Here is a 21,252-nt window from a genome sequence, read left to right as displayed (position 1 = left end):
CTCGTATCACCCTCCCAATTGTTGCTATGTTTGAGCCCATTGTTGCAGCCACTGTGTCAGTCTATCTCATCAAGACCCTTTTTTCCACTTCCCCTCTACCCATTATGGGACTGGTCTCTCCTGATAACATGTCCAAAAGTAAGTGAGACCAAGTCTTACCATCCTGGCCTGTAAGGAGGATTTTGGCTATACTTCTTCCAAGACAGAGCTGTTGATTCTTTTTTTTTTTTTTAAACAATTTCCACTTTATTTCCTTTCAGGTTTTTCTTCAGCTTCTAATCTTTATATAGGCTTTGGAGGAGGTCGAGGGGCAGCACCTGCAGGTCTAAATCGAGGTGGCGGGGTTCGGTCCTTCCGGGCTTCGCGTGACCGGTTCCGGACCACCTTGCTGTGGATGGCACAACTCACACAGTAATGCAGCTTCATGTACAGCTTGGTTGGGAAGCACAGATGCACCAAAGACACTCACTTTGGAGATGTCTCTGACAGCCGCGGCCTCCACTATGTTTCTTCTTTTTTTTTTTTTAATTTTTAACAATTTTTAGGGGCTCATACAATTCTTATCACAGTTGATACATATACATACATCAATAGTATAAAGCACATCTGTACAGTCCCTGCCCTAATCATTTTTTTCTCCTCTTTTCTTTTTTTACATTTTATTAGGGACCCATACAACTCTTATCACCATCCATACATATACATACATCAATTGTATAAAGCACATCCATACATTCCCTGCCCCAATCATTCTCAAAGCATTTGCTCTCCACTTAAGCCCCTTGCATCAGGTCCTCTTTTTTTTTTTTCCCCTCCCTCCCCTTTCCCCCCTCCCTCATGTGCCCTTGGTAATTTATACCTCGTTATTTTGTCATATCTTGCCCTATCCGGAGTCTCCCTTCCCCCCTTCTCTGCTGTCCCTCTCCCAGGGAAGAGGTCACATGTGGATCCTTGTAATCATTTCCCCCCTTCCAACCCACTCACCCTCCACTCTCCCAGCATCGCCCCTCACACCCTTGGTCCTGAAGGTATCATCCACCCTGGATTCCCTGTACCTCCAGCCCTCATATGTACCAGTGTACAGCCTCTGCCCTATTCAGTCCTGCAAGGTAGATTTCGGATCATGGTAGTTGGGGGGAGGAAGCATCCAGGATCTGGGGGAAAGCTGTGTTCTTCATCAGTACTACCTCGCACCCTAATTAACCCATCTCCTCTCCTAAACGCCTCTATGAGGGGATCTCCATTGGCCGACACTTGGGCCTTGGGTCTCCACTCTGCACTTCCCCCTTCATTTAATATGGTATATATATACATATACATATACACATATATACACACACTTATATTATTGTTGTTTTTTTTTGCATGATGCCTTATACCTGGTCCCTTGGCACCTCGTGATCGCACTGGCCGGTGTGCTTCTTCCATGTGGGCTTTTTTGCTTCTGAGCTAGATGGCCGCTTGTTCACCTTCAAGCCTTTAAGACCCCAGACACTATCTCTTTTGATAGCCGGGCACCATCAGCTTTCTTCACCACATTTGCTTATGCACCCATTTGTCTTCAGCGATCCTATCATGGAGGTGTGCAGTCAATGATATGATTTTTTGTTCTTTGATGCTTGGTAACTGATCCCTTTGGGACCACTCGATCACACAGGCTGGTGTGTTCTTCCATGTGGACTTTGTTGCTTCTGGGCTAGATGGCCGCTTGTTTATCTTCAAGCGTTTAAGACCCCAGTCACTATCTCTTTTGATAGCCGGGCATCATCAGCTTTCTTCACCACATTTACTTGTTCACCCACTTTGGCTCCAGCCGTTGTGTCGGGAGAGTGAGCATCATAGAGTTCCAATTTAATAAAAGAAGGTATTCATGCATTGAGGGAGTGTTTGAGTAGAGGCCCAAGGTCCTTCCGCCACCTTAATACTTGCCCTATAAATATAGACACATTGATCTATTTCCCCATCTTCCTATATATATTTGCATGTACTTGTCTTTGTCTAGACGTCCATGAATGCCCTTTGACTCCTAGCTCTTTCCTCCATCTCCCTTGACTTTCCTCCTGCCCTACTACCATGCTTCATTGCCACCTGGGCTAGAGTATATCTCTTCTCTAAGCAACCTTACCCTTGATCATTTCCCACCATGCCTGCCACTCCCCCTTCTCTACCATTTGGGGTCCCATGTTTTTCCCTTGTCCCTGGGTTTCTTCCAGTCCAGTCTGTTGGGGCACCACGCCCTGGCCCCAAAGTCCACTTTCAGCATTCCCTGGGGACCTTGCCGCTCCATTCCCTTGCTGTTCCACTGCACTCCCCCAGTGCTTTGCCTCGGTGTGGTGGGATCAAGTCAGGTGCAATTCCCACACTGTGTCTCCGGTGCTGTCCCCTGTATCGCCCTTAGTCACTGAGGGGCATCATGTCTCATAGTGGGGCCAGCCATGTTGTTCTCTCTGTGGACTGGCTGCTCTACTCAGGAACATCATCATCACGGCCTGGTGGGCCAGGCTGTGCTCCACTCTCTCCTCCTGCCCCTTCATCTGCTCCCGTGTGCTCTGATCAGATATGTCCATCTCCCGGAGCTGCAGAGTCAATGTCGTCCTTTGGAACACATTCTTTTCGGGGAAGGGCAGGAATCCACTTAATTTATGGTGCTGGGGCCAGCCTCCCAGACCTCTCCACTGGTTCCCTCCTCTACGCCGGGATATTGCATTCACACCTTGCGACACTGGGTTGAAGTCTGGTCCCACTTTCCCTGTGGAGATATAAACAATACCCTCCCATTGGGTGGATTAATGCCCCATGACCCCACTACCCTTTTCTTCCTTGTATTCATCCTTTTGTTTTCCTTTCCCCACCTCCTCCACCATTGTCTACCATGTACATCCTTGGTTTTGGTCTGGCCTCTTCCATACTACACCGTCGTCACCCCTAAAATGTTTGTATACAGTAGCTTTTTTCCCTATGCCACTTTTGCTTTAAAAAAAATTTTTTTTAAATTCTTACCTCAGCAGACTCATGTTGTACTTGTCCTTTTGTGCCTGACTTACTTCACTTAGCATGATTTCCTCCAGTTCTTCCCATGCCGCTATGTGCCTCATACGTTCATCACTGCTTTTTAGTGATGCGTAGTATTCCATTGTATGTATATACCACAGTTTTTTAATCCAATCGTCAGTTGATGGAAATTTGGGTTGCTTCCAACTCCTTGCAATTGTGAACTGTGCCGCAATGAACATTGGAGCACAGATGTCTGTTCTTGGTTTGTTTCTTGCCTCTTCTGGGTATATGCCCAGTAGGGGGATTGCTGGGTCATATGGTAACTCTATTTCCATCTGTTTTAGGTATCGCCAGATTGATTTCCATAGTGGCTGTACGTACTTACAGTCCCACCAGCAGTGGATGAGAGTTCCTGTCTCCCCACAGCCCCTCCAACACTTGTTGCTTTCTGATTTTTTGAATTGGGCTACCTTTGAGGGTGTCAGGTGGTACCTCATTGTTGTTTTAATTTGCATTTCTCTTATGGCTAAAGATCGGGAACATTTTCTCATATGTTTGTTGGCCATTCGGATTTCTGCCCCTGTGAAACTTCTGTTCAAGTCCTTTGCCCACCTTTCAAGTGGGCTATTGGTTTTTTTCTTTTTGGAAGCTAGCAGAGTACTGTAGATTTTAGTAATAAGGCCTTTGTCTGATGTGTCATTGCTAAAGATGTTTTCCCAGTCTGTGGACTCTCTTATTACTCTCTTGGTGAATTCTTTAGATGTACACAAATGTTTTATCTTCAGTATATCCCATTTGTCGATTTGTGCCTCCTCTGTGTTTGTGTCCTTCCCTATTTCTGATAGCCTGTGTATTCCCTGCGCCAAAGTTCTCAAGTTGGTCCCAATTTTCTCATTGATGGCCCTAATAGTTTGGGGTTTAACTTCAAGGTCTGTGATCCACCTTGAGTTTATTCTTGTGCATGGAGTGAGATAAGGGTCTTGCTTCATTTTTCTGCATGTTGATATCCATTTTTTCCAGCACCACTTGTTAAAGAGGGCATCGGCTTCCCATTTGATATTTTTGGGGCCCTTGTCAAAGATCAGCTGTGTGTATGCTGATGCTTTTATTTCTGGGTTTTCAGTTCTTTTCCATTGGTCTGAGTATCTGTCATTGTACCAATACCATGCAGTTTTGAGAACTGTGGCTGCATAGTATGTGCCAAAGTCAGGTAAAGCAAGCCCTCCCACGGTGTCCTTCTTCTTGAGGAGTTCTCTGCTAATTCTGGGCTTCTTCCCTCTCCATATGAAGTTGGTAATCAGTTTTTCCATTTCTTTGAAGAAAGATGATGGTAATTGTATCGGGATAGCATTAAACTTATATAGTGCCTTTGGCAGAACTGACATCTTAACTATATTAAGTCTCCCAATCCAAGAGCATGGAATATTCTTCCATTTGTTGAGGTCGCTCTTGGTTTCTTGTAATAGTGTTCTATAGTTTTCCCTATATAGATCTTTTGTTTTTTCAGTCAAGTGTATCCCTAGATATTTCAGTTTGTGTTTGGCTATTGTGAAGGGTACCACCTTTTTGATCTCTTCTTCTGTGGTCTTATCTGATGTGTATAACAGTCCGATGGACTTCTGTTTGTTGATCTTGTATCCTGCCACTCTGCCAAACTCCTCTATTGCTTCCAGTAGTCCCCTTGTGGAACTTTTGGGATTTTCCATATATAAAATCATATCATCTGCAAATAACGATAGTTTCACCTCTTCCTTCCCTAGACGAATACCTTTGATGTCACTTCTTTGCCTTATGCTGTTAGCTAAAACCTCCAGCACGATATTAAATAGGAGTGAAGACAAGGGGCATCCTTGTCTGGTTCCCTTTTTCAGTGGGATTGTGTTAGTCATTTCTCCATTGACTACCACTTTGGCTGTTGATTTTTCATATATAGCTTGTATTGTCTTGAGGAACTTTCCTTCCATTCCTATCTTCGCTAGTGTCTTAAACAGGAATTGGTGTTGGATGTTGTCGAATGCTTTTTCTGCGTCTATTGATATTATCATGTGATTCTTATACTTTTTCATGTCAATGTGACGAATAATACTAATGGTCTTTCGTATGTTGAACCATCCCTGCATCCCTGGTATGAATCCCACTTGGTCATGGTGAATTATTTGTTTTATATATTTTTGTATTCTGTTGGCTAGTATTTTGTTAAGGATTTTTGCATCAATGTTCATTAGGGATATCGGTCTGTAGTTCTCGATTCTTGTGGGATCCTTGCCCGGTTTGGGTATCAGAGTTATATTAGCTTCATAGAAGGAGTTTGCCATCTTTTTCTGTGTTCTGGAAAAGTTTGTGTAGGATTGGTATTAGTTCTTCCCTGAATGCTTGATAGAATTCTCCAGTGTATCCATCTGGTCCAGGGGATTTTTTTGTTGGTAATCCCTTGATAACCTTTTTTATTTCTTCTATTGCGATGGGTCTGTTGAGATTCTTGATGTCCACCGAGGATAGTCTAGGGAGGGATTGTTTTTCCAGGAATTTGTCCATGTCTTCCAAATTGTTGAATTCATTGGAGTACAATCCTTCATAGTATTGTGTAACTATCCTTTTAATTTCATTAGGGTCTGTTCTAATGACCCCTCTTTCATCCCTTATTCTTGCTATTGAGATTTGTTCCCTCCTTTCTTTGGTTAGGTTTGCCAATGGTCTATCGATCCTGTTTATCTTTCAAAGAACCAACTTTTAGCGATATTAATTTTTTCCATAGTTTTTTTATTTTCCCTCTCCTGAATCTCAGCCCTGATTTTTATAATTTCTTTTCTTTTGCTATTAGTAGGGTTGTCCTGCTGACTCAGCTCTAGTTTTTGTAAATTTTGTGTCAGCGTATCCGTCATGAGTCTCTCTTCCTTTCTCAGGTGTGCTTGTATTGCTATGAACCTTCCTCTGATGACTGCCTTTGCTGTGTCCCATAAGTTTTGGTACGTCGTGTGCTCATTTTCGTTGGTTTCGAGAAATTTCCTGATTTCATCTCGGATCTGCACCAGTATGCACTCCTTTTGCAGTAGAGAGTTATTCATCCTCCAATTATTTGTTCTTATTTTCTTTGTCTTCCTTTTGTTGATTTCCAGTCTTATGGCACAGTGGTCAGAGAGAGAGGTCTGTATTATTTCAATGTGCTTAAATTTATGTAGATTTGCCTTATGCCCCAGTATGTGGTCTATCTTCGAATATGTGCCATGGGGACTTGAAAAGAATGTGAAATTTTTTGTATTTGGATGAAAAGCTCTGTAAATATCTATTAGGTCAAATTGTCTAATTGTGGAGTTTAGCTCTCTAGTCTCCTTGTTGAGTTTCTTTCCCTGTGATCTATCTTTCTCAGTGAGTGGTGTGTTGAAGTCACCCACTATAATTGTCAAGTCTGTGATTTCTTTCTTAATCTTTTGGAGTGTTTGGTTCATGTATTGAGCTGGTCTCTCATTAGGGGAATATATGTTTACAATGCTTAGTGGTTCATTGTCTATCATTCCCTTGAGCATTATATAGTGTCCCTCCTTATCTCTTTTTATGGTTTGCACTTTGAGGTCAATTTTATCCGAGATAAGTATTGCAACCCCTGCTTTTTTTGTATTGCTGTTTGCTTGGTAGACCCTTCTCCAGCCTTTGATTCTCAGCCTATTTTTGTCTGTAGCCTTGAGATGTGTCTCCTGTAGGCAGCAAATTGATGGGTTGTGTTTTCTAAGCCATTCTGCTAGTCTCAGTCTTTTAATGCCTGAGTTCAGGCCATTGATATTCAGGGTTATTATCTCCATGTGTGGACTCTGTGATGCCGTTTTATACTTTTTGTGTTGGGAGTTTTCCTACTTTCCTTTCTCATTAGTGTGTGTTTTGTGTGTGTATCATTCTTGACTTCTTTCCATCCTTAAGCCATTGCTATCTTGGGGTCTGTTTTCTCTTTGTTGTGCTCTGGGTGAGGTTGTTCTATGTGCTGGTCTCTTATTTGTGCTTGGTGAGTGTTGGTTCTTCTGCCCATACTGAGTCGGCGAGGATCTTTTGTAAGGCTGGGTTTGTTGTAACGAATTTTTTGAGTTTTTCCTTGTCTGGGAAGACTTTTACTTCTCCATCGATCTTGATTGATAATTTGGCTGGGTAGAGTATTCTTGGATTTGCGTTGTTTTCTTTCAATTTTTGGAATATGTTACTCCACTCTCTCCTTTTTTTCATAGTTTCTGCTGATAGGTCTGAGCATATCCTTATGTGGGAACCTTTATATGTGATTGCTTGCTTTTCCCTAGCTGCTCTCATGATTTTCTCCTTTTCCTCAAAGTTTGAAAGTTTAACTATTATGTGCCTTGGTGATTTCTTCTTGGGGTCCCGTCGTGCTGGTGTTCTTTCAGCCTCCTGGATGGTTGCTTGGTTTTTATTCATTAAGCTGGGGAAGTTTTCCTCCAAGAATTCTCTCGCTATTGTTGCAGATGACTTCTTTGTTGTGTCTTCCTCCGGTAGGCCAATAATTCTAATGTTGTTCCGCTTCATAGCATCAGACATAGCTCTTAGGTTTTCTTCGGCTTCTCTGATGCTCTTATTAGATTTTTGTTCACGTTTGTTAAAGTCTGCTTGGCTGTCCTCCACGACACTGATGCGGTTCTCTGATTCCTCCAATCGATTCTCAAGGAACATGATTCTGCTATTGTTTTTCGTTACCTGCTCCTCAAGCTCCTGTATTTTCCTTTGGTATGTGTCTTTTATCTCCTCTATCATTTCATCCTTTTTCTGTAGTGTTTCCCTCATATTCTGCATCGCTCCAAGCACCATTCTGAGAGCTTCTTTGTATGGCATCTCAATGTCTGCTTCTTCTATGTATGTTATGTTCAGGACATCTTCTTCCTTTGCCTTTTGTTTCTCCTGTTTTTTCGTTGAGGTCGTTGGGGGTGATGGCTGTTTGCGTTGAGTTGTTTTTGAGGGACCAGGTGCCATTTTCTAGTCTCTCTCTGGAAGACTTATAGGAATTCTTCTTAGGTCTGCCTACAGCTGATTTTGCTATGGGATTAACCTACCACTTTATCTTCCTGTGGCTTCCCTATCAGGGGAGTGCCCCAGATGGCAGATCGACTGCCTGCACCAGTGTTGCAGAGGCTGGGCTGAAGTTCCCGCTATTGATTTGAATATTGATAAGTGTTGGCTGAGCTGCCTTATGTCCCCAGGTACACAGGCAGGAACTCCCTGGTGAGAAGTCTGAGGAGTAGCCCCTGGAGAGCAAGCAGGCCTTACCCTAGCCTTGGGCTATCTATGCAGGGTGGAGCTTACCTAGCTGGGTGTGACCCAGGCGCAAATGCCCTAGGGCAATGGGAGTGCCCCATAAGTCCGCAATGGAGTGTGAAAGAGCAAGGCACGAACGAGGGGGGTGAGAAAAATCAAAAAGTGAGACTAGACTGTGCAGGGGTACAGGGAAGTGAGGGAAGCAAAAGAAACTATGTAGCTGAGTCCCACTCCCTGCCTGTGGATCTACAAGGGCTTACTCCCTGCCCCAAGCCCCAGCGGTAGTTCGCAGCTGAGCCCCAAGAAGGGCCGCAAGAAAACTGCTGAGCCGCCCCCAGAGAAATGGGGGGGACAGAGAGCAGAGATGTTAACAGACGCCGCTGTGTAGCTGAAGCTTGATCCCTGCCTATGGAGCTGTGGGGGTTTGGGTTTATTCCCTGCTCAGATCACGCGGCGTGGCTGCGGCTGCGGCTGCGGCTGCGGCTGTGCCTTGAAAAAGCCCCTGCGCAGCCCTCCAAGGCTGTGTGGGAATATAAAGCAGAGACGCAAACAGAAGCAACAATGTAGATAAGCAACAATGTAGATGAACCCCGATCCCTGCCGGTGGAGCCGCAAGAGTCCTGTTCCTGCCCTGAGGCAGATAGGGAAAAACTGTGGCTGTGCTGAGACCAAGCCCTGCTACAGGCTCCAAATGGTCCCGGCTTGGGCAGATCCGGCAACTGGACTAGGGTCAAGCCCCAGCCGGCTTCCACTGAGGTAAGCCAAAAGCCCCCAGCCCCTCAAAACCCCGTGGATCTGTGCCTACTTAATCTTTATGCTGCACCTCCTGCGATCCAGTGGCGTTGAATTTCACTCTGAGCAACTCTCCTTGGCTGGATTCTGCGGAGTCCCTCTGGTGTGTGTCACTCCGTCGCCCTCCACTATGTTTCTTATGCCGAACTTCTTAATGGCCTTGTCTTTGGGCACGCAGTGGGCGCAGTTTGTGCAGCAGACGGGCTGCACATGGCCGCGGCCCTTCTTGGCACAGCCGTTGTTACACCTTTTCTTTGTCATCTCGGAAGTGAGGACGCGAGAGAAATAGAGCTGTTGGTTCTTTTGGCAGTCCATTCTACTTTCAGTACCCTCACCAGCACCCCAGTTCAAATGCATCAAGGTTTCTTTAGTCTTCCTTATTCACTGTCTAACTTTCACATGCATATGAAGCAATTGAAAATACCATGCCTTGGGTCAGGCGGACCTTAGTCCTCAAAGTAACCTCCTTGCTTTAAAGACTTTAAAGAGGTCTTGTGCAGCAGATTTACCCAATGCAATGGGTTGTTTTGAGTTTTTTGCCGCTGCTTCCATGAACATTGATTGTGGATACAACGAGATGAAAGTAGAGGCCTTGAAAAAGTATATGTTGACTCAAGTGAGTACCATACTAGAGGTCACACTGAAATTGTATTACAGTCCTGGAATCCTCTAGTCAGCATTTGGGAGGCAGAGGAATTTGTGTTTTTGTTGTAGCATTGTTGTAAGCCTGACCTTTGGGATAGCAAAAGAGTCTTTGGACCCATTTGCAGCATTATAGAGTTAGTTAGTTATATGGAGGTGGTGGTGGTGGTGGTGGTGGTGGTGGTGGTGGTGGTTAGATGCTGTCAAATCGGTTCTAGTTTTAGTTCATAGCAACAGAACAAAACACTGCCCGGTCCTGTACCATCATCAAAATTGTTGTTTGAGCCCATTCTTGCAGCCAGTTTGTCAATCCATCTTTTGAGGGCCTTACTCCTTTTTTCTCTATAGTTTTTGACCAAGCATGATGTTTTTCCCCCCAGGGATTAAAGAGTTACAGGCAACTTTAAAGACTTATAAAGTAACTTCATTTTTTTGTTGTTGAGAATATACACAGCAAGCACATAAACCAATTCAGGTTTCTACTTGTACATCTTAGTGACACTGGCTACATTTAAGTCGTGCAACTCTCCTCATCTTCATTTCTGGGATTTTCTTCACACATACACATACACTCACTGGCCCTTTAGGTTCCTAGCTAACATGCGGAGTTAAATTTGATTGTTGTAAATTTGATTCCATGTCGATAGTCTTTAAAAGAACATAATGCTCAAGGAAACCTTTTATTATCTTAGGCCAATAGTTTTGGTGGTTTATCTAGGATCCATGGCCCCAGAAGGTCTGGATTCCATGCGAAATGTGAAATTCTGTTCTGTTTTTTCTCCCTTTTGATCAGAATTTGTCTATAAAATCTTTAATAAAAATATTGGCATAAGTAGCTGGGCATCATTAATTTCTTCTGATTCATGGCAAATGAGGCAGTTGTTCATGGAAGTAATTAGCTGCACATCATATCTTCCTCTTATTCCTGATTCTCCTTCTGTAGCTCCAGGTGAATAGAGACTAATTATTGTTCCTTGGATGGCTACTTGCAAGCTTTATCACTACACAAAGAATTATAAGGTAGAACAAAAACATTAAACATGGTCATTAGGCTAATTAATCAGGGTGTCTAATGAATCATGCCCTTAAACTCCAAACCAAGGGACCAATCCTTTGAGATGTTTGGTTGTACAGAAAAGCAGCCTCAGCAACTTCTCTATTTGATTATTTTTTTTGGAGGGGGGAGGGAGGTTGTGGTAAACATATCTATCATATAACATTTGCCAGTCAATCTTTTACAGGCTTATAACTTGATTGCAATTACAGTAATTGGCTGTGCAATTCTTAATCAGTGTGATTTTCCCATCACTGTAAACTGAAACTCGGCACACCTACTCCTTGCTTATTGGCTTTCTCATTGTCTGATATTTCATATTTGCAACAATAGTAAAAAATTACTGACTACTTTGTGCATTGACAACATATTTGGCTGTGATAAACAGATGTGAGGTGAGTTTAATGCTAGTTGTGATGGTTAAAGTTAAGTGTCAACTAGGCTGGGCCATGATTCTCAAATGATTTGGCAGTTATGTAATGGTATAATTTAGTGGCTATATAATGATATAGCCACCTTTAATTTTTGATTTGAAGTAGTCATCTTCCATTTTTGCATAATGGCTTGGTCTTGGGATCCTAACCATGTTCCTTAGTGAGGAGTGGGTATACTTCATGAACTATAACCTCTCTCCCCGCCTCCTCCATCTAACCTAATAAATACTAATACATTTTGGTCTCTGTATATTTGCCTGTTCTTTTTATATATGTTAGACCATATAATACTTGTTTTTTAGGATTGGCTTATTTTACTCAGCATATATGTGTTGTCTTCAAGCTCTATATGTGTTGTAGCTTGTATCAAAATGTCTTTCTCTTACTGAATAGTATTCCATTGTATGCATGCACCACATTTTGCTTACCATTTAATTTGTTGATGGGCATTTAGGTTGTTTCCGCCTTTGGGCTATTGTGAGTAGTGCTGCAATGAGCTTTAGTACAAACGGTACAAAAACAGGGTATAAACAGATACATATAAGTATCTATTTGACTCTGTTTTAAGGTCTTTTTGTATACTTAAGAAGAGAATTGGGCTTAAGGAAGTTTTACATGTAGCTTTTTCAGGAACCACCATATAGTTTTTTCCGTGGCTGTACCATTTTGCATTCACCAGCAATGAATAAGGATTTTAGTTTCCCCACATCCTTGGGAACATTTGTTATTATTTTTATCTTAGGCATATCGTAGGTGGGTGTGAAATGGTATCTCATTATGGGAACTCTAGGGTTTTAAATTTGTTACCTTCGATATATGTACAACTCCAGTCTAACAGGAGTAGTGTTGCGTTGTCCCAACCCATGTTTTCTCTGGATACTTAGAGACTCCTGGTGAAAGTTATTTATTCTGGTACTGTGCCTGTTTCTAACCACCTGTTTCTGCAAATGTGGTTTATCCAAATCATCAGTGGATATGTAACAACACCGGAATTACAAACTTTTGAAAATCTCAAAAGTACTTGTGTTGGTTGATGAAATCATTTGAATAGGAATGTAGCATATTCCCAAGAAATCCACAGCTTCTTTATATGTAATTCCAAAAATTAAAATAGAAAACATAATGCATTTTGTAGTAAGACTTTGACATGAACTAAGTAAAGTTTTAAAATAATATTTATATTTATGTGTTTGCCTACTGGGTGCTAATCCTTATTATAAATATCTTAATAAAATATGAAAAATGTTAAATTCAATAACATACCCACAAAGGATTGTGGACCTGTATTTGTTCTGTTGGCAATATAGTTCTTTGTTACACAAATTCTTCCTGAAATAAATCCTGAAGGCTGAGTTTCTGGATTGGGCCATTATTTGTTATTAAGGCCTGATAATTCATTCATAGTACTGTGCCTTGTATTTATTAATTTTGGAGAAAGTATGTTTCTTGCTTTATTAAAATATTTTTTTTGTTCTCTTTATAAACATTTTGTAGAAAGTTTATCGTTTATTTTTCCAATCAATGATTTTGAAAAATTTCAAACCTACCAGACAGTTGAAATACTAGTTTTTATTTTAAATTATTTTATGGGGGCTCGTACAACTCTTATCGCAATCCATATATACATCCATTGCGTTAAGCATATTTGTTCATTTGTTGGCCCCATCATTCTCAGAACATTTGCTTTCCACTTGGGCTCTTAGAATCAGCTCCACATTTTTTGCCCTCCCTCCCCGTTCTTTCTCCCCCCTCCCTCATGAACTCTTGATAATTTATAAATTATTATTATTTTATCATATCTTATACTGCCCGACGTTTCCTTTCACCCACTTTACTGTTGTCCATCCCCTAGGGAGGAGGTTATATGTAGATCCTTGTAATTGGTTGCCCCTTTCTACTCCACCTTCCCTTACCCTCCCAGGATCTCCACTCTCACCAGTGGTCCTGAGGGGTTCATCTGTCCTGGACTCCATGTGTTTCCCGTTCCTATCTGTACCAGTGTACATACTCTGGTCTAACCAGGTTTGTAAGGTAGAATTGGGATCATGATAGTGGGTGGGTGGGTGAAGCATTTAAGTACTAGAGGAAAGTTGTGTGTTTCATCGATGCTACACTGCACCCTGAGTGACTCATCTCCTCCCTGCTACCCCTCTTCAAAGGGATGTCCAGTTGCCTACAGATAGGCTTTGGGTCCCCATCCTGCACTGCCCCTCATTCACGATATGAATTTTTGTTCTTTGGTGACTGATACCTGGTCCCTTCAACCCCTCGTGATCACACAGGCTGGTGTGCTTCTTTCATGTGGGCTTTGTTTTGTCTGGGCTAGATGGCCTCTTGTTAACCTTTAAGCCTCTGCGACCTCAGATACTGTATCTCTCAATAGCCGGGTACCATCAGCCTTCTTCACCACCCTTAATGCATAAATTTGTCTTCAGCATTTGTATGGGGAAGGTGAGCACACAATGATGATTTTTGTTATTTGCTGTCTGCTACCTGATCCTTTCAACACCTTGTGATCACACAGGCTGGTGTCCTTCTTCCATGTGGGCTTTGTTGCTTCTCAGCTAGATGGCCGTTTGTTTACCTTCAAGCTTTAAGACCCCAGGTACTGTATCTTTTGATAGCCAGGCACCATCAGCTTTCTTCACCACATTTGCTTATGCACACATTTGGAAAGACTTGTATTTTATGAAGACTTTTATACTTCGCACTTACATCAGTGGTTCTCAATAAGATGACCATAGATGTTTGGGTCTTTGAGGTTCTTTAAGGGAGTCCACAAGGTCAGAACGGATTTCTTAATAATAAGTTTGTATTTGCTTTTTTCTTTACTATGGTGACATTTGCACTGTCAATGGTAGATAAAATTTCTGTCCCCTTAGGACAAATCAAGACAGTGACATCAAGTTGTATTAATAATAACTATGTTTTTCATAGTGACACACAACAAAACCAAAATACCAATTTCTCTTAATGTCCTTGATGAAATAGTATAAAAATGATTTACTTTCTTAAATATTGACCCTTGAGTATCTATCATTTTAATATCCTATGTAATTAGATGGGAAGTATACATGGAATATTTCTGCCAATTTGTCAAAGTATGATGCTCATGGAGGAAAAACACTTCTGTGATTGAGTAATGAGTTAAAATTGTATCTTTTTTCCCATAAAACATCATATTTACTTGAAAGAATGATTTTTTTGAAAACTGGTCAGACTTAGATATTTGGTAGTTACCTGAAATTGAAGAAGTAAGTTTGTCATTTCAAGAAAAATAGCATTTATTATCAATGACAAAATTTGAATTTTCAAGTAAAAGAATTTTTGTAACTTTTATCTTTCACTTCAAAACTTCTCAATACTTAAAGACATTTTTCTCTTGAGTTGGGTGATAGTTAACAAAGTGAGTTTTTGATATTGTGTAATGAAGTGTTGAACCTATTTTCCACTTACTGTGCTGGTTTACTAATGTTAAATGACTTGTCCTTTTATTTATTTATTTTATTTAAAATAAATATTGAAATACATTAAATCCCCACTGATGTCTCAATTTTTAGTAATTTTATTTTCATTTGTTTTGATTATTGAAACTCACCAATAGCTTCTGCATTTTCCATCCTAGGCTTATACTTGAGTCAATCAGTTTTTCTGGTTTCCCAGGTAATAATTAGGTACCTCGGCTTATACTTGGGTCAGCTTATATTCGAGTATATACGGTACTTTCTCTCCAAGTACTTACTGTGTAAAGTTGTGCTTTCTTCATCCACTTCAAACAAAATAACATAGAATAACAATTGAATGCAAAAATAGAACGAAGCAAAAAAAAGTTGCCAAAGTATAAAACATGTTGCTTTTCTCATTAATTTTTGTTAATGGAAAATGGTTACATTTTATAAAACGTTAACTTATAATCCAAACTCACTGCCATAGCTATTCTCTTTTTTTTTGGGGGGGGGTTATATTTTGTGTTTGTTTTTATTTATTTTATCTTTTTTTACATTTTATTAGGGACTCATACAACTCTTATCACCATCCATACATATACATACGTCAATTATATAAAGCACATCCATACATTCCCTGCCCCAATCATTCTCAAGGCATTTGCTCTCCACTTAAGCCCCTTGCATCAGGTCCTCTTTTTTTTCCCCCTCCCTCCCCTTTCCCCCCTCCCTCATGTGCCCTTGGTAATTTATACATCGTTATTTTGTCATATCTTGCCCTATCCGGAGTCTCCCTTCCCCCCTTCTCTGCTGTCCCTCTCCCAGGGAAGAGGTCACATGTGGATCCTTGTAATCAGTTCCCCCTTTCCAACCCACTCACCCTCCACTCTCCCAGCATCGTCCCTCACACCGCCATAGCTATTCTTATAGGACAGAACTGCCTCTGTAAACTTCTTAGACTGTAACTGTTTACAGGAATAGAAGCCATTCTCCTGAGGGGAAACTGGTGGTTTTAAACTTTGCACCTCGCAGATTGCAGCATAGTGTGTAACTGCTATACCACCAGGACTCAAACATATAATAGGCTCATTTTAAAATCAAGTATTTAAAATTTTTCTTACTTTAAAAATGATTCCTAATCTAATAGAGGAAAATAGGAGCAGAATTTTAAAATCCTACAGAATCCAGACTTAGTAGTTCAGACTAGAAAAACCTCAGAATTTATTGCTCTGGGAAAATTTTCAGGCCTTGAACTGAAATTATGCCCTGAAGTCGTTTTTAAGGTAAACAACTGTTTATACATATTAGTAAAACTATTCATCATGACATGGTGTTCTTTTAAATAATTATGTATGTGAAATCAATTTGTCAGCAGTAGTAGCTAAAGTTCAGATGAGAAGTTAATGGGAAGGAGTCTAAGACAATGGTGGTGATTACTGCCAGAAAGATTTGCAGCCTTGGAAACCGAATGGGGTAGAGAACTCTGTCTTATATGATCGCTACAAGCTGCAGTTGTCTAGATAGTTAAGAGTTTGGAGGAAAAAAAAAAATTTGGAGGAGTTTATTTGTTGTTGCTCCAATAGGTTAAGAGTCCTAACTAGATCAGGTTTTTATTCATCAAGGTCAAGATCAGACTAATTCTCTTGTAAAATACAATATAATTTTGAAGTGTTTTCATATTTCATCATATTTGAGCCTAGAATACCATGTTTTATAGCTTAAAATGAAATTTAATAACTTAAACTGGATTTTGATAACTTACACCAAAGTTCACCTCTTAGATTTTACATGCTTTAGAGCCAAATCCCCATAGTAATGAATTATATTTGTGGACTAAACCCAGTGTTTTTTTTAACTGAAAAATTTTTTTCCAATTATGTTTTATCATCAAAGGGAGTTGGATGAATTTGATTTTTTGTTAAAACACTTTTAAATTTTAGAATTGAAGTATTGGATCCTAGACAGATTCTAGAATTGATATTAAAATCCTATTTAACTCTCTCGGACTCATCAAACCTTTTTCACATATCTTCTATATGCCAGGCTCAGCGCAGAGGGTGGAAAATATGAGAAGTCGTAGGAATTTGAATGTTACATGAAAACAAAAATTTAAAGTCAAGTAGGCTTCAAATCCTAGACTTGTTGCTTATCTCTAAGTCATAAGTTAACCTCTTTGACTTTCCTAATCTTTTAACTGGAGATAATACTTGCTATTTTGTAGGGTTGTTGTACAGATTAGGGTAATGAATCTAAAGCACATAGTTTAGTATTCTGCTTTATATGACAATACTGCCCTTATATAAATGAATAGACAAAATATGTGGTAGGAGTTAGCTTAGTCTTGACAGGAAGTGTTTGGCTTACTTAATCCAGAGCAGAGTAATGTGATTTTAGCTGCTAACATACTGTGTTCTGCTTTTGTTGAAACTTGTAGTTCTTCTACTGTGTTTGCCTGCATTGCATATGACTTCTCACATAATAGAAGCCATCTCATTCCTATGGTGTTAAGTCACTTAGAAACATCTGTAGGCCGGTCTTTAAACCTGTGTGTGTGTGTGTGTGTGTGTGTGTGTGTGTGTGTGTGTGTGTGTAACTCATGTGACCATAGAGTGGTGAAAGTCAGGTATTGGGGGTGCTTTTCTGGGTTGGTCCCTGAATGATGCAGCCATCAAAAGGAAGAGGAATCACTACTTATGCTGACAAGTCTAGTTGACAGTGTGATGGTCATTTGAATAGGATAAAAGATCAAGAATTTATTTTCATTTTGCTTTGATTAATTTATATTTATTTTAATTAACTTTGTTTACAAGTGCTTCACACACTTGTAAACATTTGAGTCCCCACTGTATGTCAGATATTCGCTTGGATGCTAAAAATACAGTGGTGGTGGGACAGCCCCTTTTCTAGTAGAACTTCTGCTTGTGATGAGTCTTCAGGTGCTATTAATGCGATTCCAACTCAGTAGTCACCTCTATATGACAGACTAGAACTGCCCCACAGGATTTTAGAGTTGTTAATTTTTATAGAAAAGAGCCTTAGTGTCACTATGAGTGACATAAAGATTACAAATTTGGAAATGCTGTGGGGCAGTTTTACTCTGAGTCAGAATTTGTTTGATGGCAATTTCTTTTAAATATAAAATATAACGAAGTCAGTGTCATAGAGTCTTAATATGGCTCTTCTATCCTTGTCTCTAATTCCCACCAAATGATTAAGTGGGACTATGCAAATAGAGTGTACGAAACACTAATAGAGGGGATTGGTCAATTTTAGTTGCTTCTCCCCTTGGCTCTAAGGACGAGCCATTTTGGAAGTAGAAACAGAACGAACCTCTAGACCATCAAGAAAGAAAAAACACCAGTAAAGCACGGTTGAGATCTCTTCCTAAAGTGGCAGATGCTGAGGCAAGGAGACCATGAGATAGAACAGAGGCCCAGACTGCCACTGAGACTATGAGACGGGGAGGCAAAGCAATGGGCTGGCTTCTGGCTCATAGAGGCAGAGGCCAAGGGACCGAGGCCGAGAACTGGAGAGTTGGCTACTGGCTGAGGAGAGGTGTTGCTGTGGACCAATGACTGTATCCTTACTGTTTATTAATTCTGACCTGTTAACCTGTTAAATCTCCCAATAAGCCCTTTGTGAGTATTGTCTGTGAATTTGTCATGGCCATTGCAACATTATATAATCTAGGAGACAATTAGGAGTTTTGTGGGAGGAAAGGTTAGTGTCAGAATAGGATAAAGCAAGATGGAGGGTAGAGGTGTGTGACCTCTGCCTTTTGGCAATAGCCCTTGGACTAGTGAGGAGTTGGGTACTCCCACGTGTAACCAGAGGAAGTCACATAGGGCCTCTTTGTCATTTCCTTAGCCAGGCTATGCTAAATACTGGTGACAAAAATCAAAACAGGAGAAGAAAGTATAAGTTATAGAACCTACTGTCCACACAGTCTATTCTGACTCATAGCGACCCTGTAAAGGGTTTCCAAAAATGTAAATTTTTATGGGAGCAGATAGTCTTTTCTTTCTCTTGGAGTGGCTAGTGTATGAACTACTGACCTGTGGTTAGCTCCCAATGCCTAATCCAGAGTGCTATTATTTTAGGGAGGATGATACAGAAGACTTCTCTAAGAAAATAAACAAACAGAGCCCCTACCCTAGAATAAATTCAATTACCACCCCCTTCAAAAAAAAAAAACACACAACAACAACAAACCAGCCCAGTGGGAAGTTGATGAGTGAATCAGAAAGAAAAGAGCCAAAACCCTTTAGAGCAATGGTTCTCAACTTGTGGTTCGCTACCCCTTTGGGGGTCAAGTGACCCTTTCACAAGGGTTGCCTGATTCATAGAAGTAACAAAATTACAATTATGAAGTAACAACAAAAATAATTTTATGGTTGGGGGGAGGTCACCACAACATAAGGAACTGTTTTAAAGGGTGGCGGCATTAGGAAGGTTGAGAACCACTGATTTAAAGTAAAGGTATAGCTCTGAATTCAGAATTGTTTTAGGAGGTAGAAGGTGAGATCAGCTTCTCAAAAGTGTCTATTGAAGGGAGAGGGTCCAGTATGGTTGAAAATTTTCCTGTGTGAGTCGGGCTGCTAATCATAAGGTCAGTGGCCTGAATTCCCATCTGGCCTTCAGGAGAAAAATGAGACTTAGTTCCATAAAGGTTAACAGCCTCAGACACCCTAGGGAACAATTATTTTTCTTTTTCAAGCATTCACAAAGAGTTTTATTATTTGTAATTATGGTGTGAAGAAGAAAACAAATAGAGATGTCATCACTAATTCTGGTATTTGAAATATATTGATGCAAAAATTTCTTTTATATACGTTTTTGCTTCTCTTCTTCAAGTCTTACCTTAATTTCAGTTCATGTAATTAATGAAATGAAACTCTTAGAATAAGGTGACCAGATGTCCCGCTTTTGGCAGGACAGTCCCGATCTTTAACAATTTTTCCCACGTCCCGAGTCACTTCAAAAAAGTCCTGATTTTTGGAAAGAATGCACGACAAGCTAGGGTATATGGTTTTCGGCTGCCATGTGGCTATTTCACCAGGATATGAGTTTTATCCATGGTGTCCCGCTTTACCAATGTTAAAATCTGGTCACTTTATCCTAGAACCTCCTTGGTCTGTAATTCCCCCACCCCCCCAACAAACAAACAACCCAGCAAACCACAAAAAACCCTATCTGACTTACCTAGTTTCCAGCTTCATGGGTCGAAACCAGTGGTTCTCAACCTTCCTAAATGCGACCCTTTAATACAGTTCCTCATATTGTGACCCCCCAACCATAAAATTATTTCGTTGTTACTTCGTAAGCCATTTTGGTACCAATATGAAAGGGTCGTTTGACCCCCAAAGGGGTTGCAACCCACAGGTTGAGAACCGCTGGTCTAAACTCAATGCTATCGAGTTATTTCTGACTCACAGTGACCTTATCAGGCAGGGTAGAACTGCCCTCCTAAAGAACAATTCTTACAGGGTCACTATGAGTTGAAATCAGCTCAATGGCAGGGATTTGTATTTTTTTTGGATGAGGTTTGGTGTCATTTACATAGTTTGGCATTCCATAAAATTGATATTTAATTGTCCTGGAGATGTGATCTTTCCCTTTCCTCGCAGTATTTTTAAAGGTCTTTAGACATAGGCATGAGAATGCAAAGGTAAATCTATGGGCCTTACAATGGATCCAATTTATGAGAATATTTAAGGATGATACTGTGGGAAATCTCTGATTTTAGTTAATTTCCTATCTATACTAAATTCTTAACCACAGGCTTAGTGGGCTGCCAGCCAAATACTTGTTTAATTAAGCTTCATTATTTATATTGGGACTTGGTTTCCTTTTATGTGGATTGAATCCTTATTTTCCATTAATTTAATGTGTATTATATCCCTATATTAAGGTGTGCTGATGAAACAGCAGAAAGGGAAGCCCTTTTCCTCTTCATGTTCATTTTGCATCTTCACCATCAGCTATACCCCTGGGAAGGAGCAGCATACTTATTTACACTAAACCCCACATGTCTGGCTTTCTCTTAATTGAAAGCTTGAATTATTTACCTGTGATTGTAGCTTTATGTTCATAGATCATCAAGCCTAAAACATACAAAACACCTAATGAAGGAAAAAACAGGAGGATGGTGAGAAAGTATTTAATGGATATAGAAGTAGACACTTAGTGTCCAATTTGATTTCAAGGGAGGGGATGGAAATAATCAACAAGGCCAAATTTAAACCATCTGTATAGATGGTCAAAGCAAATCCTTCAAGGCAGCACAGCCAGTGTTCTAGTGGTACACTCCTGAAGAAAGTATGCACTGGTTTGCCCATCTTTAATTTCGTGGTGCCATGGATAGGCATTGCCAGGTTGTGGGAAGACTTGCTCAGAAGACTGCCCACCAGGCCCATCTCCAGGCTTGTGGACAAATTTCAGATTTTTGTGCTTTGCCTTTTGGATGCTGCCATGCTGTGGTTTTTCTTGAGCAGAGACTTCTTGGAAAGAGCTTGGGCCTTTTAGAACTTGAAGAGACAACTAGTCCATACTTTTTCATACTGCTGAAGAAACCAAGATTCAGAGAAGAGAAATTATTTTTCTTACGACCTAAAATACTAGATACTAGGCTACAAAGTCTGATAAT

At 40.6% G+C, this 21,252-nt stretch overlaps 1 protein-coding gene and 1 pseudogene across 1 annotated transcript in view; one reads left to right on the top strand and one right to left on the bottom strand.

Moving 5' to 3' along the window:
• The window catches only part of LUZP1 (leucine zipper protein 1), a 130,211-nt gene that overhangs the window by 29,439 nt on the left and 79,520 nt on the right, over positions 1–21,252 (top strand). The gene's annotated exons all lie outside the window — the stretch shown is intronic.
• Positions 240–9,291, bottom strand: LOC142433765 (small ribosomal subunit protein eS26-like; annotated as a pseudogene).

The sequence above is a fragment of the Tenrec ecaudatus genome, chromosome 1 (assembly GCF_050624435.1).
Source record: "Tenrec ecaudatus isolate mTenEca1 chromosome 1, mTenEca1.hap1, whole genome shotgun sequence".
In the NCBI taxonomy this organism is placed as follows: domain Eukaryota; kingdom Metazoa; phylum Chordata; class Mammalia; order Afrosoricida; family Tenrecidae; genus Tenrec; species Tenrec ecaudatus.
This window is presented reverse-complemented; position numbering and strand designations above follow the sequence as displayed.